Raw genomic sequence first — 11,588 nt, forward strand, 5'->3', positions numbered from 1 at the left:
CTTGTGTCTGGTGTTAGAACTCCTTTAGTTTGTGAAGAAGAAAAGAAAAGAAAAGTAAAGTGTAGTATATAAAGTAGTGTTTAGACATTTGTTTGTTTGGCTGTTAGTGTTCCGCATTGGAAATGTTTTCTTAAACATTTTCTGTGGTTTTTAATACAAGTTAAAGAAGTATTTGGCCTGTGAAACGTATTTAAGATTTCTGTCTGTGGTTAACTAGGGAGATTTTGAAGTTGTTATTAATTCAAGTTGTTAGAGTAGAGGATATTTAAATTGAAGACGGTAGTTTAATTGAAATGAAATCGTTTAAGTGTTAAACGTGTTAAGTGGTTTAAAAAGTTGAAGTGTTAATAGTGTACTTTGTGAAATTGGCGGAATATGTTGTGTTTTTGCAAGAAATCGTGTTATTTCGTTGGTGAGTGATGGAAAGTGAATTCATGAGCATGTAGATTGTGTAGCAAGTTCATTATTAAAATATTGTCTGTATCTGAAGTTGTTTGGATGCGAAGTTCAATGTAGTTTTAAGTGATGGTGGTGGAATTTTGAAAATGAGTGAGAAGAAAAGAAAGCTGCAGCATTTATGTGTGCCTTGAGCTTGGACTGTTCATAGTGATCGTGGTGGATCTTGAAAATGAGTGAGAAAGAAAAAAGATGCAGCATTTGTGTGCCAAGTAGTAAACCATACGTGTGTGTTTTGATGCGTATAGTGAAGTGGAAAAGCAAATAAATGTGCCGACAGCGACGTTTTGGTAAACGAGGGGTGAGGGCAGGTAAGTGACTCTTGATGTTTAGTTTGTTTAGCGAGGTAAAGATAGGGATTTGACATGAATAAGAATATTGATATGGGTGAGCCAATTGGTAGCCTGCTTTGAGTGTATGAAAAATAAGCGGCATAAAGCACGAGACCCAGGGTCGGGTCGATGCATCTTTAGCTGACTACATTCCAAACGTTCGACTTTACTTTTATCCTCTTCGCCACTGATCGGCTTGTTAGCCGCTTGGGCGATCGGTCACGTCTCTTTTCCTTTATATTCTTCACGAAAAGGTCGGCTCGCTAGCCGCCTGAGAGATTGGAGCGCCTGAACTTGCCTAGCTTATACTACAGACGGGCAAGGGGGGACCTAGTTGAGCTTTATAAGCATCTCAGGGGGCACTACTCGGTTAAGTGTCCCACCAGGCGGACTCTTCAAGGGGTCTGACTCAAGATTGAAGCCTTGATCGTGAGGGCAAACTTTTTCGGAGTGAGGGTTGTAAATTGTTGGAACAATCTACCAGAGTGTTGTGACGGCATCGAGTGTGAGCTCTTTCAAGAGAAGACTTGACCAACACTGGAGCGGGTTCATGTACATTGAGGAGCCGGTGCATGCCCAGTATTTGACAACAGTGCGTGACCGATTGCCCGGGCAGCTAGCGAGCTGACCTTTTGGTGAAGAATATAAAGGAAAAGAGACGTGACCGATCAGTGGCGAAGAGGATAAAAGTAAAGTCGAACGTTTTGAATGTAGTCGGCTAAAGATGCATCTAACTGACCCTGGGTCTCGTGCTCGCAATTTTACTTGTGAATACTTAGGCTGTATGTAAAGGTGATTGTGATTGGTGGATGTGTTTTGGGTTGTATGACTTTTAGGAAAATGATTAAAGGAAAGGTAGAATTTTTTGGTAATAAAATAATCCTTGTTATTGAAAGTCATGGGAAGTTAAGATATGTTGGTATATTTGGTTAAATAGTGAAGAAAATTGTATTAATGAGAGTTTTGTAGTAGTTTATTTTCAGAAAATAGCAACCGCAAGGAAGTCGCAGTGGGCTGCCGCATGAGCGTTAAGTTGGAGCCAACTAGCGTGGGAAAGGTTGATTTTTGCAGAGACGTGACCGGCACAGAGGTAGACCCCGAGTTTAGGTGAATGAAATTGTTGAATGGGTGTTGTGTTTGTGCTGTTATATACTGGAGGCTATATAATGGTACTACACTCTCGGTTGTGTGTGTTTATGGTCGTATTTTGTTGTCGTCTGTTATGGTTCATGTGTTAGTTTTATACGCAGACGAGAGTGTTGTTAATTGTTATTGTGTATGTGCTTTTGTTTAATTAATTTTGACTAGTTTGTTGTAAATTTTGAAGGTTGATGCCTTTTATTGCAGGTGTACGGAAGGCTTATACTGTGGAATAGAGAAGAGAACGTGGTCTAAGTTTGTAGGTGATGGCTAGCGCGTCTACACTTGCGGTGAGGAATTCGTCAATATGGTATTTAAAATGGAAGGTGTAGTTGTGTTTGACTAAAGAGAAGTTGTAGCTGTAATTTGAGAAGTGGTTCATGGCTAATATATTTGTATTGAGAATGAGTGTAAGTTGTATTGGTTAGGTAATAAATGGTTTTTTCAGGTTGTTGTTGTTGTTGGAGGTGGAAGGAGCCGGTATTTTTTTGAGGTAGACTAGGGGAATAGTGAGGGTAAGTGACGTTGAAGTTTGTAAAAGAGTTGTTAAATTTTCAATTGATTTTTGGTCTTGTGCCGTAGAGCAATAGAAATGTTAAGTTGACATTAAAATAAATGATTGTGGCTTGAGTTTGGTAATGTTAAGTTTAAAATGTTGAATTTTGTGCCTCGGCTGTAGATTAAAGAAAATGTAAATGAGTTTTGATAAGTTGAGTTTATTATATAGTAGTGAGAAAGATTTGATAAATGGATAACGAATGCCCATTTTTTTTTCAGGTTGGGGTCTGGTGGTGGTTCTCTAGTGCACCCAAAAGTGCCTAGAGATGGGCACGGGGAGACATAAGTGAGGTGTATAAACCTGTGAAAGGGCACTACTTAGTCGAGGAACCGTACCCATAGCTGACTGACGCCCGCCTCACAAGGGGTCACAGCCGAAGTGGGGGTGCCGGCGGTAGAGCGGTACCGCTCTCGCCTCGCAAGCGGGACGTCTCGGGTTCGATTCCCGGGCCGGTGGAAAGTGGGTTGGACACACTTCCTAGACCCCCTGTGTCCCTGTTGACCTAGCAGTAAAGTAGGTACCAGTTGTAAATCGAAAGTTGCGAATTCGTATCTGGGGAAAGTCGTCGGAGCTAGCCGACAAAATGTTAAAGACTGGAGGGTTGTATGCCCTTGACATAAAATGCTATGATCCTTTAGGCAAGCACAAAGTTGGCATGCTGCCTAGTTGGGCGGTGTAGGCGCTTGTGCCCTTCACCTTGCATGGGAATAAGGGGAGGGGGGATGCCCCTCGGCCCCTCCCATTCTCAAAAAGTGTGATAATGAGAAATCGAAAAATGTTAGAGTAGAATATAGTGTTGTGTTGACTAACCAAGAGGAAGTATGGTCGCCATCCAGAGGTGGGGGAGAAGTCGATGTTGGAAAGGAGCCAAGTGTTGTAACCAGTCGCCGTGTGCAGCATGTGCTAAAAGGTAATGTATACTGTTAAGTGGTTGAAGGTGGGGTGTGTTTGATATGAAAATGAAGAGGGACTTTGGTCGTGGTTATTGATGTGGTAATTGTTTTGTACAGGAGTTGTTGCAGTCCAGAAGACGTGATTGGTGTGTGATAATCCAGAGGGACATTAACGCTCGACTGAATGTTGGAAATGAGAGGCAGTAAAGGTGTAAGTATTGTTATTGAAGTTGTACGTATACTTTGTTATAATTTGAAGAGTAGAGCATTTGTAACATTGACGTATTGTTTTTTGTTTTCATGTTGGTGGTGGAGGAATATGGGCGAATTGTGGAGAGGAGCGCGTCGACACTGGATACGGTGATGTGCAATGTATTATTTGAAGGTGAGTTGTTATTGTATTTGAAAGTTGTAGGTAAAGTTTGTTATAAGAGGCAAGTGATATAGGAGTTTTTTCGGGTAGCAGTACCCAGTGATGTTTAAAGTTGGGAGAAATAAGCATGGTGCATTATGGAGGTTGTGTGAAAGGTTTCTGTTTTTCAGGTTTGAGGATGGAGTGGTGGTGGGTAGTGCCGTAACCAGGTTGGACTACTACATGTATGGGGCTGTGCAATGGACTGTGTTGAGGAGAAGAAGCAGCAGCAGCAGGGGCGGCGGCGGTAGCAGCAGTGGCGGCAGTTGTTTAAGATAAGTAGTGTGGTGTGGTGCATCGTGAATTGTTTGTGATAGTTTAGGGTCATAGTGAATTTAGTTGTAAGAAATTGAGTATAATGTAATTGTTGGAAGACGTGTATAGTGATGTAAATTGTAGGTTAGTTTTGGATTAGTATATGTGGAGAATGGATGTAGCAGGTAATAGAAATGTTGGGACTAGTGTAGAGGCATATATATATAATTGGTGAGTGGCGTTGGAGCGGTTTAGGGCGTGAAAGGTTTATGAATTGTTGTGGGGGAACTAATGTGTTGATGTGTTTGTTTTTTTTAGGCCGGATTGGAGTGGTAAGCGGCAGTGATGGTGGAAGAGCCAGTGGTTATTCGGCGACGGAGATGGGAGCGAAAGGGTAAGGAGCCGATTGTTTGTGTTAAAGAGGAAGCGTTTGTTTGAATTTGGTTAAGATGAAAGGTGAATTTGTTGTGGGTATGTATTGTAATTGTATAGAAGTTAGTTGGTAGCAGGCTAGTATTGTTGTTACACACTGGAGGCTGTGTAATGATTGGTACTAGCCTTGGTGAATGGTTTGTAGTAGAGTATGTGTATGTTGGTATTTGTAGCGGTTTAAAAGGAAGCAATTTGGTTTTGGTAGATATGTCTAAGAGAGTGTATGCATGAACACTTTTTGGAATGGTGTTTATTATGGATTTTTTTTTTCAGTGGAGCGAGTGGTGTAGGGTATGTTCCTCGTGGTAAGAGTAAGGAAGGAGACGACCAAGTATTGTGCATTTACCTCGGCGGTTACGAAGAAAGGAAGAGGCACGTCGACGACGGAGCCGGGAATAACCGCGGAGGTTGCTCCATACCAAGAGATAGTGTTTTTGTGGGTGAATTATTTGAGCAATGATAGTTTGCCCAGAAGTGTGGCCGTGAAGTGTATATTGTAGGTAGTATAAGAAGAGCACCATGAAGAGTTTCCCGAGTGACGAAGCCGACGGGTGGACTGCATTTGATAGAAAAGGCCATTACGAGTTGACCTCCATTGTTGTGTTTTGTCGGTTTCAGATTGAAGCGACGGGGCGAAGTCGCTGTAAGGAGCCGAGAAGATGATGTCCTGTTAAAGTATAGCCGTCGTCCCTGTGACTGGAGCCGAGAAGAAGGCGTCCTGTGAACGTATAGCCGTCGTCCCATTGACTGGGGTGTATGGAGCCGAGAAGATGGTGTCCAGTGAATGTATAGGTGTCTGTGACTGGAGCTGAGAAGATGTCCCATGAACTTCTAGCCGTTGTCCTTGTGACCGGGGTGTATGGAGGCGAGAATATGGTGTCCAGTGAATGTATAGCTGTCGTCTCTGTGACTGGAGCCGAGAAGATGTCCCGTGAACTTCTAGCCGTCGTCCCTGTGACTGGAGCCGAGAAGATGTCATGTGAACCTAATAGCCGTGGTTCCAGTGACCGGGGTGTATGGAGCCGAGAAGATGGTGTACAGTGAATGTATAGCTGTTGTCCCAGAGAAGATGTCCTGTGTTCCAGTGACCGGGGTGTATGGAGCCGAGAGGATGATGTCCTGTGAAGGTATAGGTGTCGTGACTGGAGCCGAGAAGATGTCCTGTGAACCTAATAGCCGTGGTACCAGTGAGGGGAGAAGATGATGTCCTGTGAACGTATAGCCGTCGTCCCATTGACCGGGGTGTATGGAGCCGAGAAGCTGGTGTCCAGTGAATGTATAGCTGTCGTGTCTGTGACGATGTCGCGTGAACTTCTAGCCGTATGGAGCCGAGAAGATGATGTTCTGTGAATGCATAGGTGTTGTCCCTATGAAGATGATGTACTGTACTGTATTATATTGCTAAGTGTATAGAATATATGTATTTGAGTTGAATTTTGTGTTTTCTTTATTGCCTGATGTGCATTTTGAGTGACACATAAGGTAGAAGATGACGACGACAAGTGATTAGGCACCAGAAGAAGTGGAGCGACATGAGAAGATGAAGGTAATGTGTGAAGAATTGAGATTAGTTGATGTAATATGATTATATGTAAAGTAAAGTAAAGATGTTGAAACGCATCATTGAGATTAGTTGATGTAATATGATTATATGTAAAGTAAAGTAAAGATGTTGAAATGCATTATTGAGATTAGTTAATGTAATATGATTGTATGTAAAGTAAAGTAAAGCATCATTGAGTTTAGTTGATTATATGTAAAGTAAAGTAAAGATGTTGAAATGCATCATTGAGTTTAGTTGATGTAATATGATTATATGTAAAGTAAAGTAAAGATGTTGAAATGCATTGAGATTAGTTAATGTGTTGAATAATTTGACTTGTAATGCTGTTTTTGTTTCTCCCTTTTCTGACAGATTTTTCAACTGAGAGAGAGTAGTTATTCCTCATTGGTTGTGAGTTGGTGTTTTGATGTTTGTTTGCAAACAAAAGCTCGGACATTGTCGATCTATCACACGACTAGTCTATAGACACGATATCTGTGTCGAGAGAGCTTTATGACTAAACCTATTGTCAATATGGTTAAAGTCAGTTTGCAAACAAAACATTAAAATACTAACTTAAAACTAATTTGGAATAACTACTTTCTTTCAGTTGAAAAATCACCTTTGTTGCTCAATAAACACTCTAAAATAACTTATATAATAAAAAACGGGCTGCCAGAACCTATCTTAAAAAGATAGCGACTTTGAAAAAAATCCCGTTTTCTGTTCAACTTAAGAAAATGGGAAACCATCAAAGAAAATGGGAAATTTCTCTGGCTCCAAAACTACCGTTTTCTACAAATCCAATATGGCTGTATGTTAACTTAGGAAAAATAAAGACATTGATTATATACTTTCTTTTATTATGCTCAAAATATTTCTATGTCCACATACATGAAAAATATACAGTCCACAAATAATGAAAAAATTTCTAAGTCCACAACACAGCAAAAACAACTAAGTCCACACACCATGAAATTTTTCTAAGTCCACAACATGAAAATTTTTCTATGTCCACAAAGAACGAAAAATTTACTAAGTCCACACAACAAAAAATACTAAGTCCACACAACAAAAAAATACTAAGTCCACAACACATGAAAAAAATACTAAGTCCACACAACAAAAAATTACTAAGTCCACACAACAAAAAAATACTAAGTCCACAACACATGAAAAAAATACTAAGTCCACACAACAAAAAAAATACTAAGTCCACACAACAAAAAAATACTAAGTCCACAACACATGAAAAAAATACTAAGTCCACACAACAAAAAAATACTAAGTCCACAACACATGAAAAAAATACTAAGTCCACACAACAAAAAAATACTAAGTCCACAACACATGAAAAAATACTAAGTCCACACAACAAAAAATTACTAAGTCCACACAACAAAAAAATACTAAGTCCACAACACATGAAAAAAATACTAAGTCCACAACATGAAAATTTTTCTATGTCCACAAAAAACGAAAAATTTACTAAGTCCACACAACCAAAAACATACTTAGTCAACACCACAAAAAATACTAAGTCCACACACCATGAAAAATTTTCTAAGTCCACAAAGGATGAAAAATTTTCTAAGTCCACATGACATGAAAAAAAACTAAGTCCACAACATGAAAATTATTCTATGTCCACAAACAACGAAAAATTTTCTAAGTCCACACAACAACAAAAAATACTAATTCCACACATGAAATTATTATAAGTCCATAAAGGATGGAAAATTTTCTAAGTCCACAACACAGGAAAAAAAACTAAGTCCACACAACAACAAAAAAATACTAAGTCCACACAACAAAAAAATACTAAGTCCACAACACATGAAAAAATACTAAGTCCACAAAAAAAAAAATACCAAGTCCACACAACATGAAAAATTTCTAAGTCCACAAAGAACGAAAAATTTGTTAAGTCCACATGACATGAAAAAAACCCAAGTACACACATGAAAATATTCTAAGTCCACAACACAGCAAAAACAACTAAGTCCACACACCATGAAATTTTTCTAAGTCCACAACATGAAAATTTTTCTATGTCCACAAAGAACGAAAAATTTACTAAGTCCACACAACCAAAAACATACTTAGTCAACACCACAAAAAATACTAAGTCCACACACCATGAAAAATTTTCTAAGTCCACAAAGGATGAAAATTTTTCTAAGTCCACAACATGAAAATTATTCTATGTCCACAAACAACGAAAAATTTTCTAAGTCCACAACACAGGAAAAAAAACGAAGTCCACACAACAACAAAAAAATACTAAGTCCACACACCATGAAAATTTTCTAAGTCCATAAAGGATAAAAAAATTTTCCAAGTCCACAAACATAAATTAGTCCAATTCCACAAGAGGAAAAAAAACTAAGTCCACAAACAAAGACAATATTTCAAAGCACAAAATATGAAAAATATACCAAGTCCACACACATTGAAAATTATTACAAGTCCACAGGATAAAATAATACTAACTCCACAACATATGAAAATTTTTCTAATTCCACAAACAATGACAATATTTCCAAATACAAAAACAAACAATAAAATAATACAAAGTCCACAAACATCAAAAATATAATAAGTCCACAATCGATGACAATTATTCAAAGTCCACATACATTAAAAGTTATTCTAAGTCCACAAACATTGAAAATTATTACAAGTCCACACAAGTTCAAATAATACTAACTCCACAACATATGAACATTTATCTAAGTCCACAAACAATGAAAATTTTTACAAGTCCACACACGATACAAAATTATTCCCGGTCCACGGACGTAATACATTAATACGGAGCCACAGACGATAAAACATTTTCTATATCCACAAAATATTCAAAGTCCACAAACGATAAAATAATAACAAGTCCACAAACATACCAACTACACATACACAAAGGCTAAAATAATACTAACTCCACAAACATCATAAATTATTCCAAGTCCACATACATTAACAATTATTACAAGTCCACAGAGGATACAAATTATTCTAAGTCCACACAACATGACAAAAATACTCAGTCTACATTGACAATTATTCAAAGTCCACAAACGATAAAATAATAACAAGTCCAAATACATATTAATTATTCAAAGTCCACAAAGGATATTCAAAGTCCACAATCATTATACATTATTCAAAGTCCACATAAATTGAACATTATTCCAAGTACACAAACAATAAATTATTCAAACTCCACAAAATATTCAAAGTCCACACAAATTGATCATTATTCCAAGTACACAAACAATAAATTATTCAAAGTCCACACAAATTGACAATTATTCAAAATACACAAACAATGAGACATTTTCAAAGGATAACAATTATTCCAATTCCACACAAAATACACAATTATTCAAAGTCCACACGGGATAAAAAATTAGTCCGATTCCACCGGCGTAATACGTTATTCCGAGTTCGCGTGGGTCGATAATTATTGCCGGTCCTCGGACCCGACGCATAAATTTCCCGGTCCACAAAAGGCAAAACAAATTCAAAGTCGACAAACATTATCAATTATTCAAAGTCCACAAAGGTTAACAATTTCAAGTCCACAAACAACTACAGGTTGTAACTCTCTAGTCCGGCATTCTGTGCTCCGCAAACTCCCGTGGTCCAAAACAATTTTACTTTCTCCAACAGGTACATAGGCAGTTTTTTTTTTTTTCTTGGAAATTATCATTATTATAGCAGGAGTATTAAATTGTGGGTCAGTGACTTATGCCCAGGTGGGCTAATCCCCTAAAAAAAAAAAACCCCAGGAAATTAAGGTTTGTTTACATCCAGCACTTCAGCTGCTCTCTCTCTCTCTTTGTCTATAGAGTACAACATTTAACCCTTCAGCAATAAATAAGTGTTGCTTTCATATTCTTATGTACAGTAATGACGATATCTTTTCACATGTGCGCACTCACTTTTTTTATGGTTAACTACTTATATTGTTCCATTTTTTAACATTAAATAACATTACACGTACTTCAAACGAGCATATTAATTTTTTTACATTAATTTTACTCCAGCTAAAATCAGGGTCTTATTTTCTTCAGTTTTATATGTACAACCAATCGGTCACTGGTTTTGTGAGCTTTAACGTAAACGATGCCGGCAGCCGTCTCGTCTCGTCTCCTCTGATATTCCACGTATTAATAATAAATTCTATTGTTAATTTTGCACACACAAACATTAATTCAATAAAAACAAATTCACAAACATCAATTACAATATATATGAACAGTAAATAAGTGTTGCTTTCGTATTCTTACGTAAAGTAATGACGATATCTTTTCGCATGCCCACTTACGCGCGCGATCTCTTTTTTTTCTTTACCGTTATCGTTAGCTACTTCTATTGTTCCATTTATTAACATTACTTAAAACAACCATAGTCATTTGACTACAGCTACAGCCAAGGTCTTATTTTCTTCTCTTTTATATGTAGAACCAGTCAGTCACCGGTTTTGTAATCGACGAAAACAATGCCGTGTGTTTTAATATTCTACGTATTATTAATGAATTGTATTGCTCATTTTGCACACAAACAGTAATTCAATAAAAAAGACATTCAATAATGAATCTTTTCTACACGAGAGAAATGACGCTCTTTACGCGATTGTGCCAGTCGTCTGCACGTTGGCGGGCCGTTCAAACCCGTCGAAATTCCACTTTCCGCCGTCAAAATTTCTATTTATTTATTTTTGGCTCTGTTCCAATAAAATACGTTAAGAATTAAAAACTCTCCAAATTTGACGAGCTACTATACGACATTTAACCCTTCAATATGTCTTCAAAGAGGCCGTGATGCAGAGAAAGTGGTGCTAGTGCTTCCAAGCATAAGCACAAGTCACTATCTATCCAGGAAAAGGGTCAATTTCCATGGTCCGGTCCCGAGGTTGCCCGACTAGAGGTACGACATTTCGGTCCACAAACATGAAAAATATACAAAATATCTCACTTATTCAAAGTCCACATACATGCAACACATTTTCCAAATCCACAAACCAAAATAATTTCAAACTGCACAAATGACTATACTATAATCAAACAACAACAACAAGTCAAAACATTTTTCAAACTACAAATAACTTCAATCAATTACAAACAAACATATACAAGTCTACAAATATTCGAAGACGACCGATCCGCGGACGATTGACTTTCGTCGACGACGCCACATTTTTTACGACTCCGCGAACGAATCTACGACGACAAAAAATAACTCCGCGACTCCGGCCGTTCCGGTCGATTCCGACGACGCCAAACTCCCGACAAAATATTCCCGGTGCGCAATTGACACCCTTCAAATTAAAACCAATAACTATTCCACAATCAACAATTTCACAAGTCCACAACATTAACTTACACTCTTCAACTATTTCCCGATATATAACTGCCCAAACCCGACGCGACCGCGTATTCAAACTACAGACGGTACGTGCATTCTCGTCCTCGATGACAGTTACTTTCCAAATCTAAATAGAACTCCTCCTCTTCTTAACAACAACATTTAGTCAAATATCAACACAATATATCTAATTCAC

At 38.0% G+C, this 11,588-nt stretch overlaps 1 long non-coding RNA gene across 1 annotated transcript; it reads left to right on the plus strand.

The window, feature by feature from the left end:
- The first annotated feature begins 3,107 nt into the window (after window positions 1-3,107).
- LOC121856706 lies at window positions 3,108-3,979 on the plus strand. Its single transcript, XR_006087024.1, has 3 exons — window positions 3,108-3,397; window positions 3,498-3,591; window positions 3,924-3,979. It is a non-coding gene; the product is annotated as an uncharacterized LOC121856706 (long non-coding RNA).
- Window positions 3,980-11,588: the final 7,609 nt, after the last annotated feature.

This window comes from Homarus americanus, unplaced genomic scaffold (assembly GCF_018991925.1).
Source record: "Homarus americanus isolate GMGI-L3 unplaced genomic scaffold, GMGI_Hamer_2.0 scaffold8021, whole genome shotgun sequence".
Lineage (NCBI taxonomy): Eukaryota > Metazoa > Arthropoda > Malacostraca > Decapoda > Nephropidae > Homarus > Homarus americanus.